Source organism: Pan paniscus, chromosome 18 (genome assembly GCF_029289425.2).
Source record: "Pan paniscus chromosome 18, NHGRI_mPanPan1-v2.0_pri, whole genome shotgun sequence".
Classification (NCBI taxonomy): Eukaryota; Metazoa; Chordata; class Mammalia; order Primates; family Hominidae; genus Pan; species Pan paniscus.
The window spans coordinates 49,559,852-49,573,075 of NC_073267.2; the positions used below are offsets into that span (position 1 = coordinate 49,559,852).

General features: G+C 34.8%; 1 pseudogene; it reads left to right on the forward strand.

Annotated features, from left to right (window-relative positions):
• Positions 1 to 10,912, forward strand: part of LOC117978447 (sodium/hydrogen exchanger 9B1-like) — a 48,113-nt pseudogene extending 37,201 nt beyond the window's left edge.
• The last annotated feature ends 2,312 nt before the right edge of the window (positions 10,913 to 13,224 follow it).

The following is a 13,224-nucleotide window of genomic DNA, read 5'->3' on the forward strand; positions in this document are numbered from 1 at the left end:
TCTCCTCCCTCAGCCTCCTGAGTACCTGGGACCACAGTTGTGTGCCACCATGCCGACCTAATTTTTGTATTTTTAGTAGAGATGGGGTTTCATTATGTTGGCCAGGCTGTTCTTGAACTCCTGACCTCATGTAATCCACTCTCCTCAGCCTCCCAAAGCACTGGGATTACAGACATGAACCACTGCGCCTGGACTACCTCAATCTGTCTTTTAAACTGGCTATGTAAGGGGAGCATCTTGTGCTTGTTAAGTCTTTGTTTTCTGGCCTATTTATATAATGGACATTTCTGAGTTGTGTGCATATATTAAATTATTTGAGAGTATATAGTTAATGTACTAAATAGATCTATGTGTTTTCATACATGTCACTATAAAAAGACCATTTGCACATATTTGTTCTATAAAATGCTTACTTTTCTTCATGAACCACCTAGATTTGCTTTTCTGATGTGTAGTGTATGTGAAAATATTTCTTTGTGATTTTTTTTTTATTGTGTGCCCCTACAGGTGGTATGCTTAATAATGCCATAGTCTCTATAAGGAACGTATGTATTAGTCTGCTGGCAGGAATTGTTTTGGGATTTTTTGTTCGATATTTTCCAAGTGAAGACCAGGTAAATACAAAATCTATTTTATAGAAGTATAGTATTAGACATTTTTTTCAAAATATTAAACTTTGGTAAGATCCATGAAATTTAATACTTAACTCTATTTTTCTAAAACTAGCCTCCAATGCCTACTCTGTATTTAAAACTGAGCACAGCAGTGATTGATACAGGTCAATGGCTTTGATTAAAGTCTCTGCTTCCTGATTTGGCAAATAAGGAATGTCAAAAATATACTTAATGCAGAATATCCCTCTGAATTATACTTTCCCTTTCTCTACTAAATTGCCAATTGATGTTTGATAATTTCCCCTTAAACATTTTAGGGGGAGATAAGTTCCCATTTATTTCTGCATATTTTCTGACTGAAATTCACTCCTGCTATCCTTTGACAAAGGCAACACTCAAACTTAGACATTTCCTGCCTTAAAGGAAAACATGCCATTACTTTTTTATTTCTGTAATTTCCATCCAAATTTAGCTGTAACATATTGACCAAAGAGTAATTCAAATATTTTTTAAGAATTCATTGGATATGTTATATGAAACTGGAGATTTTATGGGTCTCTTTTCTTCTTCACTTAAAGTAATACTTAAACCATTTTACTGATACTAGTATCAGAGATGTGGCAGAAGATGAAATGTTACTAATTGGAAATTTTGTTACTTGGTAGTAAGTCTACTAAAATGTATGGTGAGAAAAAAAATCAAAATTTTAGACATTTAATATAACATTTAAAGACATAATATCAAAGGGTCAAACATATACAATAGATAATGTCAAATCTTGTATTATATATTTAATATAAACTAATTTCTAAATATCTATCTAATTCTAGAAAAAACTTACATTGAAGAGAGGATTCCTTGTTTTGACTACGTGTGTTTCTGCTGTCTTAGGCAGCCAACGTATTGGTTTACGTGGATCTGGAGGATTATGCACACTAGTGTTGAGTTTCATTGCAGGGACAAAATGGTCCCAAGAAAGGTGAATATTTTTAATATGCTATATTTTAAAGGCTAAGACAACTGAATTTTTTACATATATTTAGGAAATCCCCTCATTCTGGTTGGAAAATATTCCAAAAGATTTGCTATCCTCAAGAAAGTGTATGAATCAATCAAGGAAATAAAATATTTAGGAAAAGCAGCTGGATATATACTAATGTGGAATCAGAAGTTGAGTTAATCACATCAGGTTTCTCTTTTTCCCAAGTTTTATATAATATTATTATATTACTTATATCAATCTAATTATTTTATTCATTGAAATTTTAATTATACAATTAATCCATGAAGAATGTTTGTAAAAGGCCAGGCATGGTGGCTCATGCCTGTAATCCCAGAACTTTGGGAGGTCAAGGTGGACAGATCACCTGGGGTCAGGAGTTTGAGACCAGCGTGGCCAACATGGTGAAACCCCATCTCTACTAAAAATACAAAAATTAGCTGGGCATGGTGGCGTGGTGGTGGGCACCTGTAATTCCAGCTACTCAGGAGGCTGAGGCAGGAGCATTGCTTGAACCCAGGAGGCGGAGGCTGCAGTGAGCTGAGATCATGCCATTGCACTCCAGCCTGGGCAACAAGTGCAAAACTCCATCACACACACACAAAATAATAATAAACAAACAAATAAATAATAAAAATAGAAATGCTTGTAAAAGAATAAAACATATAGAATAAAATGTAAAAGATTTCTTTATTCCCCACCACTGTCAAATATCGAACCCCTTTACATTTTTTTAAGTAACCAGTATTCTATTTATAGACATTAAGATCGTTTCCACTTTTTGTTATTTACAAACAGTGCTGTCATAAACAGTGTTGTTCATGTCTTTTTTTTTTTTTTGAGACACAGTTTCACTCTTGTCACCCAGGCTGGAGTGCAGTAGCATAACCTTGGCTCACTGCAACCTCCACCTCCTGGATTCAAGTGATTCTTCTATTTCAGCCTCCCTAGTAGCTGGGATTACAGGCGCGCACCACCACACCCAGCAAATTTTTGTATTTTTAGTAGAGATGGGATTTCACCATGTTGGCCAGGCAGGTCTTGAACTCCTGACCTCAGGTGATACTCCTGCCTCGGCCTTTCAAAGTGTTGGGATTACAGGTACATCTGTAGGAATAGAGTCCTAGAAATGATTTTTTTTTTTTGAGACAGTGTCTCTATCTATGTTGCCCAGGCTGGTCTCAAAATCCTGAGCTCAAGGGATCCTCCCAACTTGACATTGCAAAGTGCTAGGATTACAAGCATGAGCTACCACACCTGGCTGGAAATGATCTGTGTTTTATTTTGATGGACACTGCTAAATTATCCCTTCAAAAATTTTGGTTATTTACACTCTGCCAACAGTGCACAACAATATCTAATACCTTAACTCATCAACAGCACTTGATATTATCACTAGTTCTATTCTTTTTACTATTAAATGACCTCACCATCCAATTCTTATAGTTTCTTACAATTATGTGATTTTGTTATTCTTTATTTACATTTCTCTGATTAGTAGTATAGTAAGCTTCTCTTCATATATTCTTTTTAAAATACCTATGATCTTCTTTGACCATTTTTATTGGGTTATTTTTTTTTTTGTTTCTAATTTATAGTTTCTCTTAGTGTTAGGGCTACTGATCCTTTGTTATGTATATATTGCATACAATTTTTGCTTATCTTCAACTTTGTTTATGGTGTCTGGTGTATGAAAGTAAAATTTCCTATGACCAAACCTATTGGGTTTTCCTTTTTTGATTTTGGATTCTGCATCTCATTTAAGGACTTTCTCACTGAAGATTATAACATATAAACATTACAAAGGTATACTATTTTGTGTATTATCATTTAATATTTTGGTAGTTTTTGTTTGTTTAATTTGTTTTTTCATTTAGTCTTTTAATCTATCTGGAATTTATCTTTGTGAATGCTGTGAGGTAAGGTTGTACATATATACATATGTGTATCTTACAAACTATATATATATACACACACACACATACAGTTTGTAAGTTAACTGAACAGAGATAGAACTACATCATGCCTGATGTGTGTGTGTGTATGTATATATATATATACACACACATAAATATACATACATATTCAGACACACATATATACTTGCATGTGATGAATATGTACATACATATATATGCACATAAACTAGACAGTCATTTTTTGCCAAATTGTTTATTTATTGACCAATTCATTAATAATTCAGTTTTTTAACATGAACTAAATTCTCCCATATATATTAATTCTGAAGTCTATTTAATCCTACTTCTCTATTTCTATGCCAACACCACTGTTTTAAATCACTGCACTTTTCTGTGTCAAAATCTAATATAGATTATACTTCTTTTTAAAGTATTTTTTGGCTGTTCCTACACATATTCTTTCTTAGATAAATTTTAGAATCAGCTTGAGAAGTTCCCTAATCAAAAATCATAGTGGCATTTTGCTTAGTATTCTTATATAATCATAATTATAAAAGAAATGAATGAAATGTAAATCAATAAATTAAAACTGCTAGAATTTTTTTAAATGGTAAAAGACACAGAACTAAAACAAGTTTTAAAGATTAAAAGTAACAAACAAGATAATTATGCTGTAAAGAGTAGTAACATCATTTTTCTTTGTTTTTCTTTTTTTAAACTATAATAAGTGGGGATCAGAAAACACAGTCATAAGGGAAATAGTTATAAAGATAGTTTATGCCTCAAGGAAGAGACATCAAAGTTCTTATGTATCTTCTGTTTAAAAAAAAAATTAAACCCAGACTGAGACTGAAATCTCTTCATCCAAATTCCTGGAGAAGAGCCAGAGTAATGTAGGCCAATAGGGGGCCTTTCCTGTAACCTTTTAATTGGGGAAGTAGTACTGGGAGGCATTCGTTTCCAGAAAGGGAAGCTGGATAGGCAGCTAAATGAGAATCTAATATATGTTTTGTTTTGTTTTAAGGAAAAAGTAACTTTAAAGTATTCAACATGGGTTCTTTGGAAGCAGGCCTAGTAGACTTCCAAATTGTTTTTCCTAGTAGTATATGCTATATATATCAGGATTCACTTTAATGGGATTGAGTTCCAGGATGGTTGTTAGTGGGAGGCTTCCCAACCTCCTTCTGAGATCCCAAATGTTTGCATGAACTGGGCATGTTCTCATCAGGCATGATGTAGTTCTATCTCTGTTCAGTTAACTTAGAGACAAAATCTGGAACTCATACGAAACATGGCTAGAACCCTAAGGACATCACTTATTCTGTGACAAAATGGCCAAATAGTATTATTTTATTGCTTTGTGAGTTTCTTTTAATCAAATTCTACCTAAGTGTTTAAGTAAAACTATTGAAGTGCTCAGTTTTTATTAATTAAGTTTAACATTTTTATTAAAATAAAGTGTCTTAAATTTATTAAATGTTAAGTGACTTTAGGCCAGGCATGGTGGCTCATGCCTATAATGCCAGTGCTTTGGGAGGCCACAGCCAGAGACCACTTGAAGACAGGAGTTCTAGACCATCCTGGGCAATATAGCGAGACCCCGTCTCTATAAACAATTTAAAAATTAGCCCAGCATGGTGGTACACACCTGTAGTTTTACTTGGGAGACTGCAAGAGGATCACTTGAGCCCAGGAGTTCAAGGCTACAGTGAGCTAAGATTATGCCAGTACACTCCAGCCTGGGCAACAGAGCAAGACCCCATCTCTAAAATACTTAAAAAGTGAAAAAAAAAAAGGTGAGGGAGAACTTAACTTTCTGAAATATATTTATGTGCCAAAATAATTATAAATGTATTTCTCTTTTCTATAGATGAAAGTCTAAAAGATTATTACAAATGTATGGGATATTTCTCAACCACTTCTTATTGGTTTAGTTGGAGCAGAAGTATCTGTTTCATTTCTTGAATCAAATATTGTTGGTAAGAATAAATAGAGCACAAAAAATTTGAAATTCAAAAATATTTAAGAAAATTATAAATGCATTTATTTTTATTTACAATATATCTTTGAATGGCTACAAGGACCTTCTTCAGAAACACATGTTGATACAGTGTCATATTTTCATATTGCTCTTCCTTTACACTGTGTGCTCTTTCTTTTTTAAACCAAGGACAGCCCTGAATATCTTCCCTGAGTTATCTAAGGAAATAAATATAAGATTTCTTTCCTGAGGGAACATATTTGATACGATCAGCACTTTTTGAGTACTTTCATTTAAAACTATTGGCTGGGTATGGTGGCTCATGCCTGTAAACTTAGCAATTTGGGAGGCCGAAGCGGGCACACTTCTTGAAGTTAGGAGTTCAAGACCTGCCTGGCTAACATGGGGAACCCCATCTCTCCTAGAAATACAAAAATTAGCCAGGTGTGGTAGTGCACGCCTATAATCCCAGCTACTCAGGAGGCTGAGGCAGGAGAATCACGTGAACCCGGGAGTCGGAAGTTGCAGTGAGCTGAGATTGTACCACTGCACTCCAGCCTGGGCGACAGAGCAAGAATCCTTCTCAAAAAGTAAATTATTATTAATAATAATAAAAGTATTCAAAAAAAGTCTATTAGTTCAGAATTGTATAAATGTCATCTGTCTTATTTTTCATGGAACCTCCACCATCAGATACTGTCTTGCACTTTACAGAGAATCCTCCATCATATTCATTTTTATTATCATTGTTTTATGTAAAAATTAAACACATGAAGAGACAATAGCCTTAAAATGCTTTCAAAAGTTTTAGAAATCATATTCCTGGGCATAAAGAACACTTCTTCACAAATATTTTGTTATTTATGTTTGTTTTCATCTGTTGTAGGCATATCTGTTGCCGCTCTTGAGTTTGGCATTATGTGTTCAAATTTTAACCACATATCTATTGATGTGCTTTGCTGGTTTTAGTTTTAAGGAGAAAATATTTATTGCTTTAGCATGGATGCCCAAAGCTACAGTACAGGTAAGAACATATTAAGCCTATTGCTTAATGCTTTTGTTTTGATGTTTTTAAAATTTAAAATGAAAAATGTTACTCCAATCACAAAATATGAGCTATTATCCTTACTTTTTAAATGTTTGATTGATCATAACTATTCATTAAAATTAATGTAACCAGTCCCAGCTACTCAGGAGGCTGAGATGGGAGAATCACTTGAACCCAGGAGGCGGAGGTTGCAGTAAGCTGAGATGGCACCACTGTACTCCAGTCTGGGTGACAGAGCAAGATTCAATCTCAAAAAAATAAATAAATAAACAAAAACAAACGAAGAAACTCAATGTAACCTTTTTCTATTTTTATTTTTATTTTCATTTTGAGACCAGGTCTCACTCTGTCACCCAAACTGTAGTGCAGTGGCATGATCACGGCTCACTGCAGCCTCAACCTCCTGGGCTCAAACAATCCTCTCACATCAGCCTCCTGAGTAGCTAGGATCACAGTCACCTGCCACCACACTCAGCTGCTTTTTTTCAGATTTTTTTTTTGAAACAGTCTTACTCTGTTGCCCAGGCTGGAGTGCAGTGGCATGATCTCAGCTCAATGCAACCTCCACCTCCCAGGTTCAAGCGATTCTCCTGCCTCAGCCTCCTCAGTAGCTGGGATTACAGGTGCACACCACCACACCCAGCTAATTTTTGTATTTTTAGTAGATATGGGGTCTCACCATGTTGGCCAGGCTAGTCTCAAACTCCTGACCTCAAGTGATCTGCCCACCTCAGCCTCCCAAAGTGCTGGGATTACAGGCATGAGCCACTGCACCTGGCCTTTTCTTTCTGATTTTTTTGTAAAGAGGAGGTCTTGCTATGTTGCCCAGGCTGATCTTGAACTCCTAGGTTCAAGTGATCTTCCTGCCTCAGCCTCCTAAAGTTCTGGGATTACAAGCATAATCCACTGGGCCCAGCCAATGTAACATTTTGAAATCTCAGTTTTAAAAGCAATTATTTTGAAATCAAAAAGTATTCTTTCAATAAGTACTTCCTAAGTTTATGAAAATATGTTATTTTCCTAAAATATATAATAAGAATATATCTGAAAATTGGAGTTTTTATATTTTGCTGAATATAACAAAGCTAAATGTTATGATTTTAAAAAGTAGAGACACAGGCCAGGCATGGTGGCTCATGCCTGTAATCCTAGCACTTCGGGAGGCTGAGGCAGGCAGATCACTTGAGCTCAGGAGTTCAAGACCAGCCTGGGCAACATGGTAAAACCCCCGTCTCTACAAAAAATGCAAAAAAATTAGTCAGGTGTGGTGGCACGCACCTGTAGTCACAGCTACTTGGGGGCTGAGGAAGGAGGATTGCTTGAACTCAGGAGGTTGAGGCTGCAGTGAGCTGAGGTCACGCCACTTCACTCCAGCTTGGGTGACAAAGTGAGACCCTGTCACAAAAAAAAAGTAAAGTAAAATAGAGACACATTGATTTTTTAAAAAATACTTTTCCTACCTTGCCACTCACTCCATCACACAAATGCACATATATTTTTTTAATTACACATTTATTTGTATACTATTTGGTTAATGGCTAAATCCCTGCCCCCGCCCCCTTGATAGACTACGTAAGGACAGGGACAGTGTCTGGTTGTTGCCGTTGTTTTTCATTATTTCTCCCTGGCACTTAACACAGTGCCTGACATGCAGGAGGCAAATACGTATTGCATGCCTGCAAGGATGAATGAACGGAAAGGGAAACCTTGTAATTTTGCCCTGTTATTCAAGGATATTCTCCTCCTACTAAAATATATTGCTACTTCTTGTTAGACTGTTTAACTTGGCAGCATAATATACCTTAATTTCCTGTGACTCTTTTCTTAGTTGTTATTCCAAAACAGAAACTCCTAAATTTTCATGCAAAAAAACCTCTATTATCATGTTAGAAAAGCAGGTTCATAGGGCCAGACTACCTGTTTTGAATACCATGTTACTTGTCTATAACCTCAGGAAAATTATTTTCTAGTCTCTCAGTCCTTCAGTGTTCTCATCTTACAATGAAGTCTATGACTGTATCTGTTTCTTAGCAGTGTTGTCAGGATTCAATGAGATAATCCATGTAAAGTGCTTAGCACTCTCTCTGGCATATGGTGGTGCTCAGTTAAAAAACAATGCTGTTATTTTATCTTACCTTCAAGAAATATAAATAATAACTTTTTATTTTTAATGTCTACTCTAGGGAATAATAAATCTGCAAAAAGAGTGTCTGTTCTCTCTCCTTCCAACAATACTCTTGCAATTTTGTTTCATTATTTCATAATTTTCATAAAGCAGGGAAAAAAGAAAAGCAGGTAAGAGGAAAGAGACCACTCACTCGAGTCCTGCAGTATTATTCTGCTTCTGCCTATTCCTGTCTGCTGGCTCCAGGCTAGCTTCTACAAAAAGAATATCAAGCTGGTTCCAGGAACTGGCAAGACATAAAAAATTAATTATTTATACAAGTAGAGTCACAACAGCAATAATAGATAACAATAATGTCACAAGTAAATACGATCAACAAATATTTAAATTTCAATTTTAAATTATTTTCACCTTTATCCTCTTCCGCCGTTCTCTGCTGCTAAAATAAAATTGGCTAAGGATCGTCTTTCTCTTGTTCCTTAGTTTTGAGTTACTGATAAAAATTAGACTGGAAAAATAGAAGCTATTAGGAGAGTAAATAAATAATTTAATTTACAAATGTAAGATCAGCTTGGCAATTGGATTTTTTTAAAGAAATAATATTAAATCTCAGTCACTAGGAAGAAATCATTTATCATCTAATAAAAGTCCTCACATAATAAGGTTGTCATAAGAATTAAATGAATTGATAAATGGAAAGCTTTAAGAATGATACCTGACATATGATGAATGCCATATAACTATAAAAATATTATTTCTAGTTTCACCATTATCGTCATCATCTCTTAAAAGTCAATGGGTTTGGTTTTTGTTTTTGTTTTTTCTGTTGGCAGTTCTTTTATGTTCAAATCCTCTTCTAAACTGTAAGATTCTTTCAAGGTGGTTTTCTGCATGATTATTTTTTTCTCCCTAGCATCCTCCAGCATACTGGATCATGTTCAGTACATTAAAAGTTATGATATAAAAATAATACCATTTTAAATTATTGATTTAGGATATAGAAATTGATCTTAAATTGAGGGGTTCTTTTGCCATAATGTTCCATATAAGAGGTAATGTTTCTACTATTATGTTGTTACTTTGCAACTCCATAGAAAATATGTTATATATTGGTATTTAATTCCCCCAAATTTTAAGGCAATTTCATGCCTAGTTATTAAACACAAGGAAAGAGAGTTAGCAAGAAATTTGCTTTATGTTATTAAAAATAATGTGGTAGAAGGTAACTAGGGAAAAAAACCTGTGACCCAGTAGAGTCATTCTAAAACAAAAACTTCAGAGGAACTCAATCTCTGACCTGGCAGGGGATGAGGAGTGAAGGAGAAAGAAACTTACTACTATCTGAATACCTACTCTGTGCCAGGTATTCTTCACATCCTAATATTTAATTTTCACAACCGTCCAGTAAGATAAGTATTTTGTTCTTCGTTTTACACGTAAGTAAGTAGAAGGTTAGAGAGTGTGAGTCATTTGTATAAGGTCACTAGCCTGGTTGCAGCAAAAATAGAATTCAAACCCAGTTTGCTAGATTCCAAGCCTGCTGTCAGTTCTGCTATAACCCAGTGCCCCCTGAATAAGGAGAACAATGAGAAGAAGGGCAACAGATCCTAGAGAACCATAAGAAAACTTAATATTTTATTTTGTCTTCTTGTAGTCAAAAACCACTGGTACACGATAAAGGCAACTAAGCAAAACCAGTTTCGTTAGAACTCCTGGTGTTATGAGGGCAACACTCAAAAGAGATATTTGAATAGAGGAACACTGAGAGGACAACAGTGCAAAATCAGCCGAAAAATGTTTGCATGCTGATTTGTCACTATTGTACTCTTCCTCCACATATATTTGCTAGGAAGAACATGGAACTGATGAGTAACTTATGAAAATTACTGAGTACTTTTTTTTCTAATAGTCTAGTACTAGATTTTGTTTATTTTAACAGAGCCATTTACATTATATATTAACTCAGTTTAGTATTTTTCTTTATGCCCCATTTTTACCCCTAAATGTAGGCTGTGTTAGGTCCTCTGGGTCTAGAAACAGCAACAGTCTCCGCACCCCACTTGGAACCATATGCAAAGGATATGATGACAGTTGCATTTTTAGCCATCTTGATCACAGCTCCAAATGGAGCTCTACTTATGGGCATTCTGGGGCCTAAAATGCTTACACGCCATTATGATCCAAGCAAAATAAAACTGCAATTGCCAACATTAGAACATCATTAAAAAGTTTACCTGTCATCATCTGCCTGCTTCTTTTAATGAATTATTTCACATGACAGAAGAATTTTAAAGTAGAAATATGTAGGGACTGTACAGAAAATCCAGGATTTAGCAAACATGTGATTTCAGTACGGGGCTTTTCTTGGACTTTTTACCCCAAAGTTAATTTAATAAAAATAATGTTAAATGGAATGCTGTCTTGGTATTTACATACTGTAAGAACAAATTAAATCTGTAAATACCCTAGGAAAGTTTAAAGTAATCCCTCAGGCTGAATTTGATATCATAATACAAACTGAGCTTAATATAAAATTAAACAAACTTAACGGCAGAAAGAAAAACTTTGAATATTGAACTTGGTAAGATAGCCTAAGTTTCCAAATAGGAGGGGTAGAACTCCCTATGATGTCCAGTAATTCAGTTAAAAAGATCACTACAAAAAGAAAAAAAAAGGAGTAAAACACATCAACTTTAAATGGGTTAACCGAATAGATTTTAAATTCTGGTTTTGGTGACTACCTGAATAAATAATATGTTAAGTAATAGAACCAAGTTAGTCTTTCCTTATTTCTGCCATGCCCTTAAAATGAAAGTCTGGTTTAGTGGTTTTTAGATGAAACACTATCTATATTTTTATTTATAGAAATAAAATTAAATCACAAATGGAAGTAAACTATATTTTTTTCAATTAGTATTTTAAAATCTAGACATAAAAGGCAGCCTCCAAAAATGAAAGATTTGGAGACTACTGTCATGTGGCAGTTTCTTCTCCTTAGTAATGTAGAATTACCTTTTAATTCTGGCTGATTAAATATGCCATGTTAATGTAGAACCCATCACAAGCAAAGTGAGTTTTAGTTAACTTCAAGACTCTTTATTTTAAAGTTATAAGAGTCATATAAACACTTCTAAAATGGCCTTATTGAATGGCATTTTAGAAATTCTTTAGACTTCTTTGGCAAAAGCTCAATGCAAGGACTGAATATTACTTTCATTCCTCTTTTTCCTCTTCTCACAAGCAAGATATTAAAATACCACAGAATATGAAATTTACACATAAATTTGCCAAGTGAAGCAATTAAAATTTAAGGCAATCAAAACTATGTGTTATTCCTATTAAGACTAAGGGCTTTTACAGAATATATCACCGAAACTGCCAAAAGTTCTAAAACCGTCTGGGAAATAACTCTTAGAAAATACACTGTGGGAGAATAACTCTGGGAAAAGATAAAATAGCTACTGTTTTAGTGACATTTTCTCTTTATAGTTTTACAACAAAGTACAGACTCCATTTTCAAATATTGTAATTCTAGTACTCAAATTCTAAAAATTTAAACTGTGCCAGTGTTTTGACTACTATTTAAATCATGAGGACATCTCATTGTCACTTATACAAAAATAAAAATATAGGCAGGATGTTGTGGCTCATGCCTGTAATCCCAGCACTTTGGGAGGCCAATGCGGGCAGATCACGAGGTCAGGAGTTCGAGACCAATCTGACCAACATAGTGAAACCCCGTCTCTAATAAAAATACAAAAATTTGTCAGGTGTGGTGGCATGCACCTGTAATCCCAGCTACTCAGAAGGCTGAGGCAGGAGAATCGCTTGAACCCAGGAGGCAGAGGTTGCAGTGAGCTGAGATCACACCACTGCACTCCAGCCTGGGAGACAGAGCAAGACTCTGTCTCAAAAAAAAAATAATAAAATATATGTGTGTATATATATATATATTTACAGGATAGTATTTTACATTCACAAGAGGATTAGATTTCAAAGTAGAAAGTTTATTTTAATAAAAGAGAGATAAGAAATAATTTTCAAAATGAGGAATTCTGTTTTTGATTAGGAGGAAAATTGTTGTACCTATTCTTTTTATTCTTTATTTATTGAACTTTAAGTGTCTGTGATATATGTTTATAATACTGAAATAGTCGCCGTTTTAAGGTAGTGTGGCAGATGTTGTTATTTATTTGAAATTTTAAGTTTTTTATTTATAAAAAGTTTTTATAAAAATTTATTAATATAATTAAAAAATTACAACCAGTTAACCATGTGTATGATATTAGTGTTTATAGTATTTAAACAAATAAGGCTGGGCACAGTGGCTCACACCATCCCAGCACTTTGGGAGGCCAAGGCGGGTGGATCAGGAGGTCAGGAGAAGGAGACCATCCTGGCTAACATGGTGAAACTTTGTCTCTACTAAAAATACAAAAAACTAGCCAGGCATGGTGGCAGGTGTCTGTAGTCCCGGCTACTCGGGAGGCTGAGGCAGAAGAATCACTTGAACCTGGGAGGCAGATGTTGTAGTGAG